Here is a 7,520-nt window from a genome sequence, read left to right as displayed (position 1 = left end):
CGAAAGATGGCCTAGTTGGCCATCACTGGAAAGAGAGGCCCATTGGACTTGCAAACTTTATATGCCCCAATACAGGGGAATTACTGGGCCAAAAGAATGGGAATGGGTCGGTAGGGAAGTGGGGGGTGGTATGGGGGACTTTTGGGATAGCATTGGAAATGTAATTGAAGAAAATACGTAATAAAAATTATTAAAAATTAAAAAAAAAACAGAGGAATACAAACAGGGAAGAATGGTCAGGAACCAACTGGGGTAAAATTCAATGTTAACAACTGGGATCACAAACTGCTCCACCTAAGGTCCACTTAATCTTAGAAGCCAGGGGCAAGGGCTTCGTACCCTTGCCTTAGTTCCTACTCTAGTCTATTGTTTAGTCCACCTTCTCCCCTAGGCCATTGTAAATACTTGTGTATGGGTATAACTCAGCTATCTATTGTTCTAAGTATCTACTGGTTCCTCTTTAGGTCATAAACTTCCTTTTTCCTAGATAATGGTAAATTTCTGTATAGGGCAGTGACTTAGCTATCCATGCCCAAGGTCGGATCAAGGACTGCTTAGAATCTAACTTAGCTATATGTCAAAATATCAATCCGTAGGAGCACTTGTAATAAAGCAATATTAAGGGAAAGGACACAGATCTGTTTACCAACTAAAGCAAAGACATTGGAGCATTCTTTATACAGGATGCCACGATTCCAGGAGACTAAGTTTCCATGAACTTTTCGCCTTGGGACAGTACCCCGGTTTTCGGGGCCTGTCGCACTTGTCACTACTGGAGTGGATGTAGCATATCCATAACTTTTGGAAAGCAAAACCCAATTTTAAACAACTTATTCTCTTCAAAATCAATACCAAAAATCATCACCTTCACATTATGAAGTTTGGCTACCAATTCTTATATATGAATGCATGACAGTGCAGCTTTTCATACCTCATTGATGAGACAGTGCTTTAATTTCTATCTTTTATAAATCTAGTTTCTAGAATAATAGTTACACAAAATATTATCCCAATTTAGAAGTATCTTTAAAGACCTGCTTTCCTATGTTTGCTCATGCCACGTGTTGTTCAGAATGACTCCAACCCTGAGTTACTAATTTTAAGCTAACTTTCTGTTACAAGCAAAAATCTGTTGGCCCCTTTAAGAGCTGATTGTGTAGATAATCAGCCTCAAGCAGGGCTTTTCCAGCTGTACTTGACTTCCAGCCACAGTGCAGTGTAACTTCTCAGTTTTTGCTGTGCAAATTGAGACTACCTTTTAAACAAGTTAAACTAAATCAAAGAATGGACAGCCAGCAGATAAAGTTTTAACCATTTTTTTAAACATGCAACACAGAACAACAATCATTCAAACAACAAAACAAAAACAAACATAAATAGACAGACATGTGGACAAATTGGTGCACCAAGGACAAACAATAGACAGAGAGGGAATAGAACTTGATGTCTCAAAGGGACCCAGATATCCTAACCAGAACTAAGAATATTTCCATAGGAGCCAGAGAGGAAGCAGGACGTCTCCCAATTTCCTCCTGTCCCTAGGAGAGCTCTGAAACAGCTTATTTTCATTTTCCCTCTTTTTTGCTAAAAGGTCCCAAACAAGGGATAACTGCTTTTCTGAAACCTATCCTCTCTCTTTCTCTCTCTCATGTTCAAATTCTAATTCTTTATCTCCTTCTTCTGGGAATTCTGCCAGAGAAGGGAGAGGAGGCATAGTGGTAGCTTCTGATAGTTGCTCCCCAGCACCCTGCTTTTCTAACTTTCCTAATTACTCCTCAACTTGTTAAATTCTTTCATTTATATACTTACCATTCCTACTTCTGGGAATTAAGAACAACATAAATGTACTTGAGCTAAGAGTTTTTCTAACACCTGTTATTTTGTTTTGGTAGTTTTGTGTTTTAATCTTTTTATTTATTTTATTTTATTTTAAACCCTATTCCTCCCACCTGGAGCAGCTCTTGGCTGTGAACAAATTTTCTTAACCCATATTCCTTGTGTCTTAAGGGATTCACTGCGATTCCATTAAAAACAATTCATGTTTACTTAATGCTTGTCCCATAGTCTAGCCACTCTTCCTACCTTTCTCGGATCTGTCTCACAGTGTGGGTGATACTGTGGCGATCTCTGTGAGGATCTTTGCTCACTTCCTAAGGAAGTGGTGATCCAATGTGAACTTCCACTCACCTCCTGAAGAGGCGGAGGTTCCATGCGAGCCTTCACTCACCTCTTGTTGAAGCGGCGACTCAGTGCAAGCTCTCACTCACTTCTTGATGAAGCTGCAGCTCAATGAGAAGAGTGGTCTCTCTCAGACCCTAAGACCAGAGCCCCACATTAGGCGCCAGTTTCCCCCCCAGACCTGCAGGGACAATCAGCAGGGACCCAGGGCAGGAGAGAGAAAGAGAGTGGGAGGGACAAGAGACACGAAGAATGAGAGCAAGTCAATCATACTGATCAAGCTCTGAAAACTTTATTCAGGAGTGGCAATATAAGCATAAGCAAGAGGAGGCTCCAGGGGAGGAGGGGAAGAGCCCAGGGGCTCTCTGAAGGTCAGGTGGCAATCTTCAGCTCCTGGAACCAACGGTCACAGTGTCCTCTTTTCCCATAAACATTCTTACTGTTATGACCACTAATGTTCTCTCAGGATTTTTTATGTAAGCTAGAAAATATCCACAAGGCCATGGCTGAGACCATGGCTCCTGCCATTGAATACATGGTATTGACCCAGAAGTGTCATCCCTGCTGGTAGCTTTTATATTGAGGGGAGCACCAAGCATTTTACTGGAGAAGAAAATCAATCACAGATATTATACATCAATAAATCCTGTGAGGTACAATAATTATCTACACAGCAAGTTCCTATTGGCAGAATATTAGCATAAATGCCATGGGAGTAATAAGCCACTTCCTGGGCTACTCAACAAGATAAAACCCATACCTGATTATTTATTGGGGCCAAGAACCTATGGATAGATGTGTCATAAAGTTTAGGTTAGAGCTTAATACTATTACTAATTAGCGAGACATAGTATGAAGCCATCATCTAATAGCTTTTCATCAAACCCACAGATTTGTGCATCTAGTAAACATTTATCAGGGAAGCTTCTCTTGGCAGTAAGTGGTGACTAACAAAGAGACCAACAAATGTTAAAGATGGAGAGGACATGTTACATGTTACTGTAGAGTACTCAGTCCTCAAGGAGACATCTACATCATATTCATTCTTCTAGAGAGTAAAGTATCATTTCAGATGTTGGGGCTGGAAGACTGCAAGGGTTGGTGATGTTGGATAACTTCAAGAAAAGAGGACTTTCCAGAAACCACAGGGCAGCTGTACATATGAACTCAATACAGTGTGGCAGCATGCATGTGATCTATGGAAGAAAACTTTTATTTTGTCAGGAGTTTTCTTAAGAAATTTTCACCTGTTTTAGCCAGGATCTGATCAGTAAAGAGAAGCTAAAAAGGCAATGTTGAATATACATTATTGACTATAATGTTGAACTGGCTGGGAAGAGTCTAAAGCATCTGACAGTTACGGGATGCCTCTGTGCATCGGCTTGAGTAAATTTAGACTCAGCCCTCCTGGGGCAGGGTTTCTCACTGATGGCAGCCACTTCCATCTACCAATCTTTGAATAGATTCAGCCTTCAACACAAGACATTCCAAGGTTATCTTGTAATCTCAGCAATGTGACTTTCCTGAACATCCCCATTAGCCTTGTCCTTTCTTCCCTCTAGGCCTCCCGCACTCCAGCAACTACTTGCCCAGATAACTCGATCAAATACATTTTTGCCACTTAACCTGGGCCATTTTCCTTGGGATTTGAGCTTATGATGCCCCTCTTCCGCATGCATGGGCAGCTTTAGGGGAGATGAGCTTTTTCTCAGGCAGCTTTTCTCTGAAAAGATCAGCTTCTTGTATGCCCAGGGCGGTTTATACCAGTCCCTGCACTCAAACTTTCTCCTCAGTGGTGTCAGAACAGATCAGTGTTTGTTAATATGATGGGATCCAATTTCTCCATTCTTAGGTTAGCGTGACACGCAGAGAATTGTTCAGATGCTGGGCAGAAGCTCCACGTTTAGATGAGCACGCTCTTTCAATAAAAATAACTCAAAAGTTTCCAGAATGCAGTAGAGCAGTGGGGCTGGTAGTCTTTTTTTCAGGTCCTTGTGTTCACGTTGTAAATCATGCTAGGGCAGCTGACACTCTTCTAAATGGGTGACTAAGAAATTGCCCTTCTTTTCGGTGACTTCCCAGTGTCTTCCTGCGGGCAAGCACAGAGAGGTAATCATAAGCAGATGGGAACCCCCAGGCATAATTGCACACTCTTCATTTATTATAGAGCTCTGTGCAAGGAGATGAGGAAAAGCAAGCAGGGGAAAAGGGCAGCTTTGTGTCATTTTGCTGCTAGAGACAAATTGGATACAATTACAATTAGGACACAGGGGATGTGGATCCTGGAGCATTCATCTTCCAATATTGCATTTTAAGGTGATTCCCAGTCATGTGGTAAGATAAGAGAAGAACATTTTGAGACTATGGTCAGATGGTAGCAAAGGTCTAAGGTGTTCTAATGCAATTTCCCTGAAAAAACCTAAGAAATACCATTATACTTTGAGGAATTGCCCCACGTAGTTTCAATATTTGTCTTCTGTGACATTTCTCCACTGTGCCTTCAAAAGAGAAAGAGGAATTATTTTTTTCTTCATTTCAGTCCACTAGTGAGACAGAAAAATAAGACAAGACATTCCAGATTATAAAATCTGAAATTTAGAAGTTACTTTTTAAAGCATGCTTAAATCACAGAGACGTGGGACAATGAAAAATGTTAAATTGTCAATTCCCCCTTTCCAGTACAGCATGGAGATCTCTCCTGCTATTTGCCTGGACCCCAACAACAAGCTTTGCTCCCAAAATTTTGTGTGTAATGATATAAGATTAAAAAAAAATCCAAAATGATTCAAAATCCATGAAACCACACTGCTTCAAACACAAGGGAAAGGGGTATATGCGGTGGTGATAATATGGACAAAAACTACTTTCTGGCAGCTTGACTGGTACCTTTTTTTAAATCTAAAACAGAAACCTGAAAGCAGCTAAACATTAGCTCTGATCTCCTGTCTCTCTATGTGGAGTGTAAGAGAAAAAGTAGAGATGAAATCCTTTATTGTTTATTTAAGTTACAGATGAAATTAAACCCGTTTATGGATACAAAGACTTCATTGGTGCAAGTGGCATGTGAGTGCGCATGTGTGTACTTGTGACTTGGATGACATCATCCCTCCTCACACACATCACATCAATCAATATAATGGATTTTCTATTGATAACAGCTTTGAGTCTAATGGAAAAAAATGCATTTATCTGACAAAGCAGAGCAGGTTACAGTTGCTAAGCGATTACTTGCTCTCACTGTCTCCTGCCTGGATTCTCTGTACTTGGTTTCCCAGACAAGCAGAATGGTAATGTCCTGTCTGCTTCTGTCAGCAAGGTCGTTTTATAGGTCCGAGACCTCCATGAAGCACAAGGTCTCCAGCCCTCAGTCTCCTAAGCAAATGTGATTGCATTCCGTCTGTCCTGGGATTCACTAAGGGTTGTCACACATTCTTTGATTACAGACACAGCACTTCTGTTTGCAGAGTGATCCTGGAGGTTAAGGGTCACGCTCTATTCTCTTCTCTCCCCAATGCTCAGCCAGGTTCTTGGCCTTTCCTGTCATTGGATGAATGAGTGCACATCCTGCTTGTGCTAGGCATGCTGCTGTTCCCTTTCAAAATGAGAGAGGGTTATATATTTATAGAAATAAAAAAAAGCTTTGAGGATATCCTTGTTTCTCTTTTCCTCAAAAATCTTTCTGCTTGTATATCTAAGGATGGATCAAAGCAAATCTTACCCACTTCAAGTTCTGGATACAGGAATGCAGTGCATGCGTGTGGCTTTCGCTTTTGGGTTAAGTGACTCCCAAGTCCCAGAGCCATGATTTATAGCACCTATTTTCCAACTCTAATTATTTCACTGCTTTTCCCTGGAACATCTCCAAGTTCTCAATTGACTTATGTTTCAGGCTCCTAATGACATGGTATTGAAACCCTAAATGACAGAAGTGCCTTCATGTTTTTATGTGCAGTACTAGTATTTGTACATAAATGTCTTTCACCTAGTCAGTATACACATAATAGCTAGGCTCTTTGACCTAGTGCTGGACTTTGAAGTTTTGGGGCAACTGTCAATGATATTACAAGAGTGGAGAGGCTTTTTATGTCAATAAACAATGCTACCTCTCATCAGGCTTGGTTACATTAAATTAATTTAATAGCCCATCTGCTCCATGCATATAACAAGTTTAATTCTCATTCCGCATTATACTATAATGTTCAAAGAAGCAGAAAATGATCTAGTGATTTTTTTTGAATTGTATACTTTCAAATTTTATTCTAATGTGGAGGATGTATTCTTGATCATCAGCTAGTTTCATTTTTCTCTGTAATGTCACCAGGATGATTTAAGCGTAAAATATTAATAGCACACACCTACTTAAACACAGTAAAATGATATCTTTATGATATGCCATCTTTCTCTAAAAAAACATGCCCTCAGATCTTATTTGATTTGAATGATAGCGAGAAAATATAGGGAAAGTCATCACCCACGTCCATGTGATTGATCCAGGGTACAAGTACAGTTCATGATCAACCCCTTCAGGGACTGGCAAGATGGCTTAGGCAATCCTAAGGGCTCATGTTCAGTACTAGAGCACATCTTAATTGGTGGCTCACATTTTCAACAGTGCTGGAAAAGTGGACAGAGAATGATCCCTGGGGCTCAGTGGTCAGCCTAGCCTGCTTGGTGAGTTCCATGCCAATGAAAGGCTCTGTTTCAAAAAGAAAAAAATAATTGTTTTTATGAGGAATAATTGTGTTATGAGGAATGACACCTAACATACTTGATGTTGATCTCTGACCCCTGATATTCATAGGTTCATGCACACATGTGCATGTACACACACACACGCACACACACACACACACAAACACACACACATACACAAAACACACACACACATGATCATAGAAACATTATAAATTAATAGATGGCTAAATGTTCTGATTTGTTGTTTGAGTTTTTCCATCAGATTTTTCCAAACCATGGGAAAAATTGAGCCATTACTACTATGCAAGACTCCTAGATTAAAACTTTTACAAAAGCCAAAATAGGGTTATAAAAATTAAAGGATATTATGAATATTATTTTAATGAAATAATATTTTCTTCAGTGAAACTCACTCATATACTATGTACTACACTGTGTGTTTCTTATATTCTAGGTTTTTTTAATTTTTAATATTTTTTTATTACATATTTTCCTCAATTACATTTCCAATGCTATCCCAAAAGTCCCCCATAACACCCCCCACTTCCCTACCTACCCATTCCCATTCTTTTGGCTCTGGCATTCCCCTATATTGGGGCATATAAAGTTTGCAAGTCCAATGGGCCTCTCTTTCCAGTGATGGCCGA

This window comes from Mus caroli, chromosome 17 (assembly GCF_900094665.2).
Source record: "Mus caroli chromosome 17, CAROLI_EIJ_v1.1, whole genome shotgun sequence".
In the NCBI taxonomy this organism is placed as follows: domain Eukaryota; kingdom Metazoa; phylum Chordata; class Mammalia; order Rodentia; family Muridae; genus Mus; species Mus caroli.
The sequence above is the reverse complement of the archived record's forward strand: the minus strand, read 5'-3'. Positions refer to the sequence as shown.